Raw genomic sequence first — 15,828 nt, 5'->3', positions numbered from 1 at the left:
TGGAGTGGCCAGCCCAATCCCCGGATCTTAATCCAATAGAAGACTTGTGGGGTGACATCAAAAATGCAGTTTCTGAGGCAAAACCAAGAAATAGAGAACTGTGGAATGTAGTCCAATCATCGTGGGCTGGAATACCTGTTCACAGGTGCCAGAAGTTGGTTGACTCCATGCAACACAGATGTACAGCAGTTCTCAGAAACAGTGCTTATACAACTAAATATTCATTAAGTGATTCAAAGGAAAGCAAAATCTTCAAACATTTTTCAGTTTATATAGTGAATGTTTGAGTTTGTAAAGAAGAATACAAACACTGCTATTTTTTTGAACAGTCTAATATTCACATTTCTTCAATTTTTTTAGAGGAACAACACAAATTTGATATATTTTTCTTCATGTTTTGATTTGGAATAGAATGTGTAGTGTTCCCAATGCATTTGTGTGTATGGAAATAAAAGCTATTAGAAGGATTTTGAGTTTTATTCACTTTTTTCAACACACTGCTATTATTTTGAACACAACTGTATGAAACAGTCCCCTTTTCCTTTGTTCTTGTTCTTCAGAGACACCCTGGCTGAACAAGGGAAATAGGAGGCCTATAAAGAAATCTAATGAAGGAGAAAAGCTGCTGGCCCATTTGAATTAAGGATCCAAGGTGATCCTGCAAGCCTGCTGGCCCCTAGGGGTCACTGGGAGGAGGTGAGGAGGAAATCTAGCCACCGTTAGGAGAGGATTTTGGCACCAATCACCTATGGATTATCACCACACATTGCATGAATATATTTATCACCTGATGGACATTGTTTTTTATTGATTTTTAGAAAGATTGGACATACGTTTTTTGCACTTTTTTTGGCACTATAGCACTTTTTATCTTTATATAGGCTGTGATACAACCTGGTCACCATTTTTCCATTTATAAGCACGTATTTTATTATTGAGACACTAGATTAATTTAGAGTGTGATCACTTGAGTTTTACAGGACACACAGTTATTTATTATCAATTATTTATTAATATTCTTTGATATTTGTGGAGATTTTTTTAGATTGCAATATATGAATTGGTCACTTATTTATTTTGATATTTAAATATATTTATTTACTTATTTATTTATTTTGAGCGCCACACTATTTATTTATTTATTTATGAAGTTTACACTGTACTAGATATCAGTAGGTGAGTGTTGGCAGCTTAATGTTGTTTGTTTGCCATTTACAGCGCAGGAGGATTTCTGATCAATTATAGACTCCCCTTTTCCTTCCTTATGAGAATAATCCCAGATCTTCGTTCAGACTTGTGTGTTCACCAACATCACCACTGTGACAACAAATTGGAGACTTACCAGATCCTTTGACCCCTTATAGGAGGTCAACATGCGCTTTGTTAGAAACCATCAATGCACGCTGCCATGACACAAACTGAACCACGTGTGTCTTCCTTTAAATGTCCTGATCGCTTGGGGTTAGATTACAACCATGGAAAAATAAAAAATGCTTCTGATAGTGCAGACAGTTTGCAAACCATTTATTAAAAAATAAGGAATTGCACTTTTAAACTGTTTAAAAACTCAAGCATAAGTAAAAATCATCAAACAGCAAATATTGTCATAAATGGCAACTCTTACACGATGACGTCACAATGCTCCACCCAATGCGTTTCGTCATAATAGGACAGTCAGAGGAGAATGAAAACTCCTCCTACAAGATTAACCAGTGCTGGATACTGATACTGTTGATGAGAAAAGGTATTTAGCAGTTTATATTTACTAAAATGATTGCATTTCCATGTTCTGTGTACTATGGGAGACCAGATATAGTGAAGGCAGGGTCCTGGGTTCAGTAACACTTTAATGGTGAAGTTGCTACAGCAAATTGTCTACTATCTGCAGGGACTGACTGGCAACTTTTGGCCCAGGAGGCAAGTACAACCCAGAGGCCCATGGTGCAGTGACTCGACCCTGCTCCTGCTTTCCCTGTTTCCTGCCTCCTCCTGACCTCCATTCTAGGCTAAAGCTCTGCTCCAGGTACTGTCTGCTTACCGGACTGGTCCAGCTGGACAGCTCCTGCTGCATTGAGTCCGGCTTCCCAAACTGGCCTTCGGGGGAGCTGGAGTGGCTCTGACGTTGCTGGCTGGGGCAGGAGAGCCTCCAGTGGGGCATAGAGCCAGCCTTTGCTCGGACATGGTGTACACCATCCATGCCGGAAGTATGTCTTAAGCTGTGTCCTTGTCCTCATTCTGTACTCGGTAGGACACCAGCAGGGACTTTTTACTCTTCACCAGGAAGCCTTTGGGCATGTTTGTGGTGGAAGCAGTGGGGCCTTTTTACGGGGCATCAGAGCAGCTCGGGAGGAAATTACCAGTCCTCTCCTGCCTGTATCTCCTATTTGTACAAGAAGATGACAGCAGTCATGTAATTGGCAGTGGTGGACCAAACACGGACAGAAGGGGGCGCCAATCTGAGTGTAAAGGGTTATTTATTTATTAATAACATAGGGTATTAAAACTATTCACAAACATCGCAACTTGTGGTCCACGCTGGTTCCGGCACCATTTTCAAACTCACTGCACTGCTGACAGCTGACGGCTCCATCCCCTTTCATCCTGAACGTCCTGAACCCACACCGCTGGCGGACTGACGGATTACCTTACCATGCTTTCTTTCTCATGATGTTTGTAAGTAGTTTTAATACCCTATGTTTCTAATAAATGAATAACCCTCTACACTCAGATTGGCGTCCCCTTCTGTCCGTTTTTATCTCCTGCAGAGTACTGCTTCGCTCTATGGGGAGCTGCCTTCACCTGCCATACAGCTTTTAGGATCCCTGGATTGTGGACTTTTATGCCTTATCTGTCATTTTCTATTGTATTATCTCTTTATTGTATTATTACTAATTTTTATTATTATTCTATACATATTCTGTTTAATTATATCCCCCCCCCTCCCTCCTTTATTTCATACTGACCATCCACTACATTTTATGAATTTATTTCTTAAGTTTGGTCCCCTCCCAGCGCTGATTTGTTTCTTTTTTCTCTATATTTATACTGTGGACAAAACACACCTTTTTCTTGCTCCACAAATTCACATTACTACAGACTGTACAAGCTTTGAATGGTTCTCAGTAATTCTTTGTAAATTCCACAGTGCTTAACATACATGTCATACGTTACTATGCATTACATGCTTTCACACTATTTATATTTATCAGCAATAAAAATCAAATGTAGTAGATATAAAAGAAAGAAGAAAAGCAGACTGTTTGGGGTTTATATTGATTTAGACCTACATGATTGATTTCTGAAGCTAAAAGCATTAGGTAATAGCCACCAGTAAATCACAAATCTCCTTTCTGCAGACACAGCAGGAAGATCTGAAAATAAATCCCAGGAAGTTACTAAGAGAGCCAGTCAGCAGAGGAATTTGTGCTGTTGGGAGGTGAGATTGTAAAGAATCATTTTCTTCTGCTAGCACATGCGTGGGCATACTATACAGTGTTCTGACTCACATACAACGCACTCTTCTTTCCTTTTTCTTTGACATTTTACTGTATAATCATTTACATCTAAATGACTGGTTTGAAAATACCCCACTTCCAGATATGGAAAGTTAGGGAATAATAATTTGGTTTGATTAACACAAGTTATTTATAGATTCCATGTGTTTTTTTCTGACTAGCTAAATAGCCATGGTTATTATTGATTTTAAAAGCCTCCACATAAAACAAACAGGTTTACGTCAAATATGTGTTTATACTACCTTGATAATTAGTATTCACTGTTGTAAAATAACTGCAAACTAATCGAAAATTTAAAAAAAAGGCACAAAATAGGAACATTTAGTTACAAATAATCACATCCCATGAAGCTAAGTTTTGATTTGTGTTCATCTTAATATATAAAACTATACTCAAAAATATTTTCTGTTTTAAGGAATAGCATTACTAAGCAATAAGCATGTCCATTTATGTCAGGGGTCTCCCAAATTTGTCCTGTTTCAAATTTTGTTCCAGCCCTCTAAAGTAAGAATTGATTCTGATAGGCACCATGATGTAATGGGGACTCTGATGAGGACTCAAGAGGACTCTCATACTGTGTAAGGAAGGACTCTGATATAAGGGGGCTCCAATTTAAGATGGACTTTGATGGGGAGACCAATGTAACCATGCTCTAATGAAGGTTCTGATGTAAGGGAGGACTCTGATGGGTTCAAGTTTATTTGAAATTTCTTTCTTTGTATTACTTATTTTTTTTCTGTTATTCTAATTCATATCATGCTGATTACAAAAAAAACTCCAGTTAAAATGTATTAATTAATTTAAATTTGTTTTTTTTTCAGCCAGTGAACATTTGTAAAATATACGATGTACCCCTTAAATGGAAAAGTTTGTAGACCCCTAATTTAGGTTATGCTAATGTACTGGATGTAATTCGCTTCTTTTGCTCCTTGAAAAATTCTAAATTTGTAATAAAATATTAAAGATGAAGAACTTGTCCTGTATATCCTCCTATCTTGAAGGAAACCTGTAATGAAAGACATTTATTTATTGTGGGCATTTCCTGTCCTAGGGTAACGCTATGGGAATGCCCATTTATTCATCATATTGTATCTATGGAGAAGTAACATTGTTGTCACCCTAAGACAAGACTACAGAACACCTCCCCTTCTTTTCTCTTCCATAACATAATGGGGAGGTGTTTTGAAGTCCACTGAGATAACTAGGAACAAAGTAACTGATTAGAGCGCAATACAGGCAGAATGCACATGACGTTTTCAGCTCACTAGATTTCTGGCAGCTAATGTTTATTGGTCAGAATTAAAACCCAGCTGCAGCCAAAATTTTTTTTTTGTTTGAATAGGGTGGGAAAGAGTTAGAATATATGTCAGGTTTTTATTGCTTTCTGTGTTCATGTAGGGGAGATTTCCTTTTCTTTTCACTTCCTGCCCTGCAGAAGGGAAAACAATGACAATAAAAAAAACACTGATTTCCAGGAATTATCCAAAATGTACCCCTGTGTTACCCCCACCTTCCCCCTCACTGCAAGGTTTAAATGCTCATTAAAGTGGTTGTAAACCTCTGACAAGAAATATGCACAAAGCATATCCCGCTATAGTGTGTACTTGTCTCAGTCCAGAGCTCTAAGTGTCATTTCTGTCTGCTGCCTCATTCCTTTGCTGTCAGCATGAGTCACTTCTGACCAGTTTAAATGACTCCAAGAATAAAAATTGGTTACAGGGAGGGCACAGCCTGTGATTGACAAAAACTGCATGGGGAATAAAGTCAACATGAAAACGGATACCTAAGTCTTTATTTTTGTTTTTATTATTTTTATTTTTGTTTTTATTTTTAATTTTCAGATTTAATATAGACTTAGGTATCCGTTCTCATGTTGACTTTATTCCCCACGTAGTTTTTGAACTTTTAATAATGACGTCTTCATTTTAATTTTAATTTAATTATAATGTCATTCTACGTTAATGTGAGCATCATCTTTCTGCTTTATCCTTTTCCTTTGTGATCATATTATGTTTTTTATCTATGCTTTGTATGCTAATTATGGTATTATTACTATTAACATTACTATCTGTTGTGACACATTTAGGCCAAAAAAAAGCCCTCCCCCCCTCCCAAAACGAGTCCGTTCCACTTACGAGGGCCTGTGATAGAGCAACATTACACTGAGGGGTGGTTTATCTCTTTGTGACTAGCTCTGAGGAAGAAGGGATCCCCCTTCGAAACGAGTCAGCTTGACCAAGAGTTTATCTCCCTTCCGGATGAAACTTGCACGTGTCTTTTAACCCTGTGTTGGTTTTGGATGTTATATGCCTTTTTTACTGCTACTCTTGTGAGTATAATTTATCAATAAATTAATGAACTGTGTGCTGAGGTAATGAGCAAGGTTGGTGCGCTCTTTGCTTTTGTTCTCTACTACAGATCCAGTTTAAATCCTGCACTTTGAATGACTGTAGAAAAGAGAAAACTGCAGATACACAGGTACAACCTATATAAGAGGATTTGCTTAATCCCTGTGTATTACCTGAGGCCAGTCTCTTCACTGGGTATATGTAAGGGTTTAAAACCACTTTAAGTCTACAGCGATAGGAGGATGTATTGCTTACCTTGCCCCAGCTCCAGCCAGCACTGGTGCTGTCCTTCTTCTCCCTGAAGGTCCATCTGTGTCAAAATGTGCAATCCAGGCCTATTAACCCTTCATTGCACCTAGAGGAGGCTGGCATGTGAAAAGAGCACCTTAGAGAGGAGACAGCGCTGGACCAGTTGCACAGATTGAGGGCACTTCAATGAATAGTTAACCCTTGCAGTGCAGAGAGGCCCCAATGTACAGGTAGATTTTGGCTAATTCCTGAAGTTCAGCTTTAAAAAATCTCTTTCGCATGTCTACTAACACTTGTATATTCTTTTCTTGTTCCCCTATTTCTTGACCTGCCCACATGGAAGTAAAATATATTTAAAATATATTTTAAAAATATTCTTCCCAAATATATTGATATATATATATGAAATACTACAATTTTGCCTGTATTCAATACATTTCAAAATATATTTCAGTAAATATATATATATATATATATATATATATATGCTGTACATATACTGTATGTTGAAATGCGTTTTTTATTACAAAATATATGAAAAATATTTTTAAAAATACTTTTTCAAATATACTGTATGTCTTTAAAAATACATTAAATTTACATTTTTGGAATGCATTTACAAATATATGTAAAAATATATGTTAAAATGACTTTTTTATATGTTACAAATAAATTTGAAGAATATATTTAAAAAAATTGTTTTTCATACATTTTGTAATATATAGAATAAAAGCGTTTCAACATGCAGTATATATATATATATATATATATATATATATATATTGAAATATATTGAATACGGCCAAAATTGTAGTATTTCGAATATATGTCAATATATTTGGGAAGAATATTTTTAAAATATATATATTTCAAATATATTGTTCTTCCATGTGGGTGGTGTCACATGGCAAGGAAAGTAGGAATAATTTCCCTAGTGGGGTCACAGACATCAATAAAAATCAAACAGAAACTGCCATTTTTAAGTCTTGCATGTATCTAAAAAGGGTAATAATGAAAGTGCTAAAAAGCATGCCTTTTCTGGAGAAAATGCTTTTCTGGGCTTTATCCAATAGTAACAATTAGACATTTGATCACAAGAATACTGCTAAAAAGTAAGCAAACCATTTTGAATTCTGTATATCTCCATCTACAAAGATCACCTAATGAAATGCTTAACTCCTACATTGCCAAAGGTCATTAAAGCCAAGATGTCCTGCCCAAATTTAGCAGTGTCAATATACATTGGTTGACTTGACAATAACTATGCCAAAATTGCCTGCTCTAATAAATTTACATTTTGAAGGGCATATAAGGGGCATGGTTTTAATAAATACTCCAAGTTTATAAGCTGACAAACTGGAAAATGTAAAAAGGCATTTCTGTCTATTCACACATCATAGCTTTTAGATGTTGTAATGATTTATAGCAGAGTGCGCCTCTCACCTCTAGGTGTACACTGTACTATACACTGCAGATATACAGCTGTGAGAATATGGTGCAGAGCACCTAGGCACAGGTTGTCTGCTATTTTTAAGAATAAATTCAAAACAAAAGCTTGGTTGTTCAGGGTTCTGCTTAGGCACAATTAATATTTTTGCGTGCCCCTGTAAGACAGCAAAACCTCACTTTTTGCATCCAGGTTCACTTTTAATAAAACACCAATAATATATTACAATATGCAGCTTTAAAACAAGCTTTTCTTATTGCATTTCAAAAGTCAATACAATACAGAAACCTTAGAACAACAAGTAGGCATAATAGCACGTCCCAGCTACAGAAAAATGGACTTGTAGTAATATACATTCACAGAAAAAGCAAAATGAATAAGCTATACCATTATATAGCATAAAAATGAAAAGAAAAATAATATCATGTCTCTGTAATGGAGGACAAGGAAGAGGGTATCTATGTCACTAAAACAAGCTTTAAATTATTTTAGTTTTTTTTTAGGACTACACTAAGGGAATGTAAAGACTGGGGTTTTGGAACAGTTTTCTCTGTTCAGGATTGACAACCATATACAGTATATATGTTTGCATACCCTGGCAGAAATTGTGAAATTTTGGCATTGATATTGAAAATATGACTGATCATGCCAGAAAATGCTCTTTTACTGAAGGATGATGATCATATGAAGCCAAGTATTATCAAATAGTTTTTTGGCTCCTTTTTAAATCATAATGATAACAGAAATCACCCAAATTACCATGGTCAAAAGTTTACATACCCGGGAATGTTTGGCCTTGGCACAGACACACAAAGTGACACACACGGGTTAAAATGCCAATTAGAGGTTAAAGTCCCACATCTGTGGCTTTTTAAATTGCAATTAGTGTCAGTGTATGAATAGTCAATGAGTTTGTTAGCTCTTAAGTGGAAGCACTGACTAGGCTAGATATTGAGCCATGGGAATCAGAAAAGAACTGTCAAAAGTCCAGCGTAACAAGGTAATGGAACTTTATAAAGATGGAAAAGGACATAAAAAGATGTCCAAAGCCTTGAATATGCCAATCAGTACTGTTAAATCACCTATTAAGAAGTGGAAAGTTCGGGGATCTCTTGATACCAAGCCAAGGTCAGGTAGACCAAGAAAGATTGTAGCCATAACTGACAGAAGAACAGTTCGGGATACAATTTCTGCCAGGGTATGCAAACTTTTGAGCACAACTGTATTGTGGTGTTAACACGGTAACACCTCCTAGAGGGTGACATGGGCTTACCTGAGGCACGGAATCCAAGCAGCAGTTGCTTCTCACCAAAGCTCCTGATGGTGGAAATGGCCCAGGAACCCTAAGAGCTGAATTGTTTGCTGCTGGGTGGTGCCAGGTCGCAGCCCTCAGGATTGCCCAACTAGAACAAGGTCAGCAAGACTACATTGTGTAGACTGCACTCTAGAGCAGGGGTCTCCAAAGTATCTAAGCAAAGGGCTAGTTTACTATCCTTCAGGTTTTAGGGGGGCCAGACTGAGGCCTGTAGAAGGTGAAAATGCCCAACATCAGTGTCCCATCATTGGTCTTAATGGGAGAAATGGTGCCCGATTGTTGATATCAATGGAAGAATAGTGCCCCATTGATGGTCTCAGTAGAGAAAATGATGTCCCATCATTGGTGTCAGTTGGTGAAATAGTGCCCCAAAGGCCAGATAAGGAAAAATATATATCAAAAAGCTAAAAAAAAATCAATAAAAATCGGATGTTACTGTAATTCCATATAAAACATTTGCTTGATTAAAAACAAAAACGTCCTTGTGGATTAGACCACTTATAGGCCCTTCCTTCATCAAACGCTAATTTGTCTCACCAAAACTTCTTTTCTTCCGTTTGTAAAATATCTTTATTAAATAGGGCCAAACTATCTTTTAGTTTGATTTCACAATCTTTATAGAAAGGGTGTGAATAAAATAGAAACAACTGGTTTTCTATGGTTATAAGATCCATATCTAACTTACTGGTTTGTCTACTGTATTCCTTGCTGAAAATGGACATCATTTGATTGGAACATGTGCGTAGATTGTCCTCCCACTCCCTTTTAAAATCTTTACTGATATTTTCAATATCAGGAAAGATTTGGATACATAAGCCTATAGGATTAATATTATTTTTCATATGTTTCTAATGTTTTAGTATGCCAAAACATAGATGACTTTCTTTCCAACATTTTCCCCATTTTATAGAAGAGGGAAGAGATCTCTGTTTCTATCTGTTTTTTTTTTCCGCCAAACCCTGTTTCATAGGTGGCCATAAGATTGACTCAGTCTTGTCCCTGAAAAGCACTCATGTTGAGAGGGAGAGAAGAAAAAAAAAATTGAAATGCATTTAAATGTGCTTGTATAGTATAATGATGCTTACTGTTGTATTCACAAACATCACCCAAAAGGAAGGGGACAGTGTGTGTTTGACTACTCTAGACAAAATGTATACAGAAAAAAGGATCATTATGCCCTATAAACTAATTTAAATACATTTCATCTCATTTTCAATTTTTTATTTTTTTTTCTTCTCTCCTTCTCAACATTTTTAGGGACAAGACTGGGTCAATCTTATGGGGCTTAGATAGAATCCACCCATCGTGAAGAGGTTTCAATATGGTTAGAGAACTCTCCAAGCCTGAAACCAAGTGGATTTATCAGCTCCAAACTTTGAATCCATTAGGCCTTAATGTGGAAGTTGATATTAACTGTTTCATAAGTGATGTATAGTGGGTTAAATACTTATATTGATTTTTGAGGTATAGTGGTTGAGGCTATTAGCATGTAGTTTTAGGTAATTCAAACCTTATTACTTTCACTGTAGATATTTCTATAGAAATATTATTCATATATTATGTATTTAACATGTATGGATTTTAATTATTTGGTTGAGTCGCATTGTTAGAAACCTTTTTTCTACTTTGATTTTTATATTTTTTTTCAGTTTTATTTTTATTTTTAGCTTATTTGTATTCTTATTTTTAATTTCTTAGTTCAAATATTGTATTTTGTCATTGCTCATTGTGTAATGGAATCATCTAAAAGGATTTGTACATCTATAAGGGTGGATGTAGTTTTTTCATATCTACATTCACTTTATGAATAAAAACTTTATTGTGTTATTATTATTATACAGGATTTATATAGCGCCAACAGTTTGCTCAGTGCTTTACATTATAATAGGAGACAATACAGCAACAATACAGTTCAATACAAGAGGGATAGGAGGGTCCTGCTCCTCAGAGCTTACAATCTAGGTGTTTTTATCAATGGATATGAGCAATTTATTTTTTGGGCACAAAATGGTGCTCTTGAGCACTAAACTCTTGGTCACATTGACCATCCAAAGGCTCCTGCTGCTGAGCAGGCTCTCTCAAATTTGAAGGCTGCCCTGGCCCCATTGCAAGCCTCCTGCTTGGGGATTGGCCAAGGTCCTCCAAGTGTGCAGGCCAGCCCCTCCTCACCCCTGCCCAGTGCTTCTAGAATCTTCTCCAAGAGCAGGGGGAGGTATCAGCGAACTGACCTGAAGAGCCTCTCAGCTCTGACCTGAATTTAAACTCCCTCTGACTATCACCACAGGCTGCTACTCTGCCTCTGACTAACAATTGAACACTAGCTCCCCCTAGCTATCTAGGAGGGTGCTACATCTTCAATAATAAATTTAGTGGTAACATACACTTTAGGATTTCCTTTCAGCTTCTGCTGCGGTATCAGCTGTGAAATATTGGATAAAAACATGCATGAATTGTTTATTAGGAAATAGATTTATTTGTAATTATTCTTGATGGGCTGTAAATTTATATATAAAATAAATAATAATAGCAATAGATTAACACATTTAGTTACGTGATTAGGACAATATGATTGGAGGATTAGATCCCATTTTGAGAGCCTTTAAAACAGTGGTTCTCAACCTTTCTAATGCCGCGACCCCTAATACAGTTCCTCATGTTGTGGTGACCCCCAACCATAAAATTATTTTCGTTGCTACTTCATAACTGTAATTTTGCAGTGGGAGGACTAGCGCCCCATCACTGATGTCAGTGGGATGAATAGTGTCCCATCGTTGGTATCAGTGGGATGAATAGTGCCCCATCGTTGGTGTCAGTGGGAGGAATAGTGCCCCATCGTTGGTGTCAGTGGGAGGAATAGTGCCCCATCGTTGGTGTCAGTGGGAGGAATAGTGTCCCATCGTTGGTGTCAGTGAGAGGAATAGTGCCCCATCGTTGGTATCAGTGGGAGGAATAGTGCCCCATCATTGGTGTCAGTGGGAGGAATAGTGCCCCATCATTGGTGTCAGTGGGAGGAATAGTGCCCCATCATTGGTGTCAGTGGGAGGAATAGTGTCCCATCATTGGTGTCAGTGGGAGGAATAGTGCCCCATCATTGGTATCAGTGGGAGGAATAGTGCCCCATCATTGGTATCAGTGGGAGGAATAGTGCCCCATCATTGGTGTCAGTGGAAGGAATAGTGCCCCATCATTGGTGTCAGTGGGAGGAATAGTGCCCCATCATTGGTGTCAGTGGAAGGAATAGTGCTCCATCATTGGTGTCAGTGGGGGGAATAGTGCCCCATAATTGGTGTCAGTGGGGGGAATAGTGCCCCATCATTGGTGTCAGTGGGAGGAATAGTGCCCCATCATTGGCGTCAGTGGGAGGAATAGTGCCCCATCATTGGCGTCAGTGGGAGGAATAGTGCCCCATCATTGGCGTCAGTGGGAGGAATAGTGCCCCATCATTGGCGTCAGTGGGGGGAATAGTGCCCAATCATTGCCGTCAGTGGGAGGAATAGTGTATAATCATTGGCATCAGTAGGAGGAATAGTGTACAATCATTGGCGTCAGTGGGAGGAATAGTGTACAATCATTGGCGTCAGTGGAGGGAATAGTGTACAATCATTGGCATCAGTGGGAGGAATAGTGTACAATCATTGGCATCAGTGGAAGGAATAGTGCCCCATCATTGGCGTCAGTGGGAGGAATAGTGCCCCATCATTGGCGTCAGTGGAAGGAATAGTGCTCCATCATTGGCGTCAGTGGGAGGAATAGTGCCCCATCATTGGCGTCAGTGGGGGGAATAGTGCCCCATCATTGGCGTCAGTGGGAGGAATAGTGCCCCATCATTGGCGTCAGTGGGAGGAATAGTGCCCCATCATTGGCGTCAGTGGGAGGAATAGTGCCCCATCATTGGCGTCAGTGGGAGGAATAGTGTACAATCATTGGCATCAGTGGGAGGAATAGTGTACAATCATTGGTGTCAGTATGAGGAATAGTGCCCAATCATTGGCATCAGTGAGAGGAATAGTGCCCAATCATTGGCGTCAGTGGGAGGAATAGTGCCCAATCATTGGCGTCAGTGGGAGGAATAGTGCCCCATCGTGGGTGTCAGTGGGAGGAATAGTGCCCTATCGTGGGTGTCAGTGGGAGGAATACTGCCCCATCATTGGCGTCAGTGGGAGGAATAGTGCCCAATCATTGGCGTCAGTGGGAGGAATAGTGCCCCATCGTGGGTGTCAGTGGGAGGAATAGTGCCCCATCGTGGGTGTCAGTGGGAGGAATAGTGCCCCATCGTGGGTGTCAGTGGGAGGAATAGTGCCCCATCGTGGGTGTCAGTGGGAGGAATAGTGCCCCATCGTGGGTGTCAGTGGGAGGAATAGTGCCCCATCGTGGGTGTCAGTGGGAGGAATAGTGCCCCATCGTGGGTGTCAGTGGGAGGAATAGTGCCCCATCGTGGGTGTCAGTGGGAGGAATAGTGCCCCATCGTGGGTGTCAGTGGGAGGAATAGTGCCCCATCGTGGGTGTCAGTGGGAGGAATAGTGCCCCATCGTTGGTGTCAGTGGGAGGAATAGTGCCCCATCGTGGGTGTCAGTGGGAGGAATAGTGCTCCATCGTGGGTGTCAGTGGGAGGAATAGTGCCCCATCGTGGGTGTCAGTGGGAGGAATAGTGCCCCATCGTTGGTGTCAGTGGGAGGAATAGTGCCCCATCGTTGGTGTCAGTGGGAGGAATAGTGCCCCATCGTGGGTGTCAGTGGGAGGAATAGTGCCCCATCGTGGGTGTCAGTGGGAGGAATAGTGCCCCATCGTGGGTGTCAGTGGGAGGAATAGTGCCCCATCGTGGGTGTCAGTGGGAGGAATAGTGCCCCATCGTGGGTGTCAGTGGGAGGAATAGTGCCCCATCGTGGGTGTCAGTGGGAGGAATAGTGCCCCATCGTGGGTGTCAGTGGGAGGAATAGTGCCCCATCGTGGGTGTCAGTGGGAGGAATAGTGCCCAATCATTGGCGTCAGTGAGAGGAATAGTGCCCAATCATTGGCGTCAGTGGGAGGAATAGTGCCCAATCATTGGCGTCAGTGGGAGGAATAGTGCCCCATCGTGGGTGTCAGTGGGAGGAATAGTGCCCTATCGTGGGTGTCAGTGGGAGGAATAGTGCCCCATCGTGGGTGTCAGTGGGAGGAATAGTGCCCCATCGTGGGTGTCAGTGGGAGGAATAGTGCCCCATCGTGGGTGTCAGTGGGAGGAATAGTGCCCCATCGTGGGTGTCAGTGGGAGGAATAGTGCCCCATCGTTGGTGTCAGTGGGAGGAATAGTGCCCCATCGTGGGTGTCAGTGGGAGGAATAGTGCCCCATCGTGGGTGTCAGTGGGAGGAATAGTGCCCCATCGTGGGTGTCAGTGGGAGGAATAGTGCCCCATCGTTGGTGTCAGTGGGAGGAATAGTGCCCCATCGTTGGTGTCAGTGGGAGGAATAGTGCCCCATCGTTGGTGTCAGTGGGAGGAATAGTGCCCCATCGTGGGTGTCAGTGGGAGGAATAGTGCCCCATCGTGGGTGTCAGTGGGAGGAATAGTGCCCCATCGTGGGTGTCATTGGGAGGAATAGTGCCCCATCGTGGGTGTCATTGGGAGGAATAGTGCCTCATCGTTGGTGTCAGTCGGAGGAATAGTGCCCCATCGTTGGTGTCAGTGGGAGGAATAGTGCCCCATCGTGGGTGTCAGTGGGAGGAATAGTGCCCCATCGTGTGTGTCAGTGGGAGGAATAGTGCCACATCGTGGGTGTCAGTGGGAGGAATAGTGCCCCATCGTGGGTGTCAGTGGGAGGAATAGTGCCCCATTGTGGGTGTCAGTGGGAGGAATAGTGCCCCATCGTGGGTGTCAGTGGGAGGAATAGTGCCCCATCGTTGGTGTCAGTGGGAGGAATAGTGCCCCATCGTGGGTGTCAGTGGGAGGAATAGTGCCCCATCGTTGGTGTCAGTGGGAGGAATAGTGCCCCATCGTGGGTGTCAGTGGGAGGAATAGTGCCCCATCGTGGGTGTCAGTGGGAGGAATAGTGCCCCATCGTTGGTGTCAGTGGGAGGAATAGTGCCCCATCGTGGGTGTCAGTGGGAGGAATAGTGCCCCATCGTGGGTGTCAGTGGGAGGAATAGTGCCCCATCGTGGGTGTCAGTGGGAGGAATAGTGCCCCATCGTTGGTGTCAGTGAGGGGAGGAATAGTGCCCCATCGTGGGTGTCAGTGGGAGGAATAGTGCCCCATCGTTGGTGTCAGTGGGGGGAGGAATAGTGCCCCATCGTTGGTGTCAGTGGGGGGAGGAATAGTGCCCCATCGTTGGTGTCAGTGGGAGGAATAGTGCCCCATCGTGGGTGTCAGTGGGAGGAATAGTGCCCCATCGTGTGTGTCAGTGGGAGGAATAGTGCCCCATCGTGGGTGTCAGTGGGAGGAATAGTGCCCAATCATTGGCGTCAGTGGGAGGAATAGTGCCCAATCATTGGCGTCAGTGGGAGGAATAGTGCCCCATCGTGGGTGTCAGTGGGAGGAATAGTGCCCTATCGTGGGTGTCAGTGGGAGGAATAGTGCCCCATCGTGGGTGTCAGTGGGAGGAATAGTGCCCCATCGTGGGTGTCAGTGGGAGGAATAGTGCCCCATCGTGGGTGTCAGTGGGAGGAATAGTGCCCCATCGTGGGTGTCAGTGGGAGGAATAGTGCCCCATCGTGGGTGTCAGTGGGAGGAATAGTGCCCCATCGTGGGTGTCAGTGGGAGGAATAGTGCCCCATCGTTGGTGTCAGTGGGAGGAATAGTGCCCCATCGTGGGTGTCAGTGGGAGGAATAGTGCCCCATCGTGGGTGTCAGTGGGAGGAATAGTGCCCCATCGTGGGTGTCAGTGGGAGGAATAGTGCCCCATCGTTGGTGTCAGTGGGAGGAATAGTGCCCCATCGTTGGTGTCAGTGGGAGGAATAGTGCCCCATCGTTGGTGTCAGTGGG

The 15,828-nt window shown here is 41.7% G+C and overlaps 1 protein-coding gene across 6 annotated transcripts in view; it reads left to right on the top strand.

Moving 5' to 3' along the window:
- Positions 1-15,828, top strand: part of SCAF8 (SR-related CTD associated factor 8) — a 331,677-nt gene that overhangs the window by 311,321 nt on the left and 4,528 nt on the right. For 3 of the 6 annotated variants that reach the window (XR_016311644.1, XR_016311646.1, XR_016311643.1), the window contains exons 23-24: positions 3,357-3,436; positions 5,602-5,844. The gene's annotated coding sequence lies outside the window, so the exon portion shown is untranslated. Of the gene's footprint in view, positions 1-560; positions 706-3,356; positions 3,437-5,601; positions 5,845-15,828 lie in introns of those variants that run through there. The other 3 variants (XR_016311647.1, XR_016311645.1, XR_016311648.1) reach the window with 2 other exon arrangements.

Source organism: Staurois parvus, unplaced genomic scaffold, assembly GCF_062004578.1.
Source record: "Staurois parvus isolate SC_StPar_1 unplaced genomic scaffold, SC_StPar_1.0 ptg000081l, whole genome shotgun sequence".
Lineage (NCBI taxonomy): Eukaryota > Metazoa > Chordata > Amphibia > Anura > Ranidae > Staurois > Staurois parvus.
The sequence above is the reverse complement of the archived record's forward strand: the minus strand, read 5'-3'. Positions and strand labels throughout refer to the sequence as shown.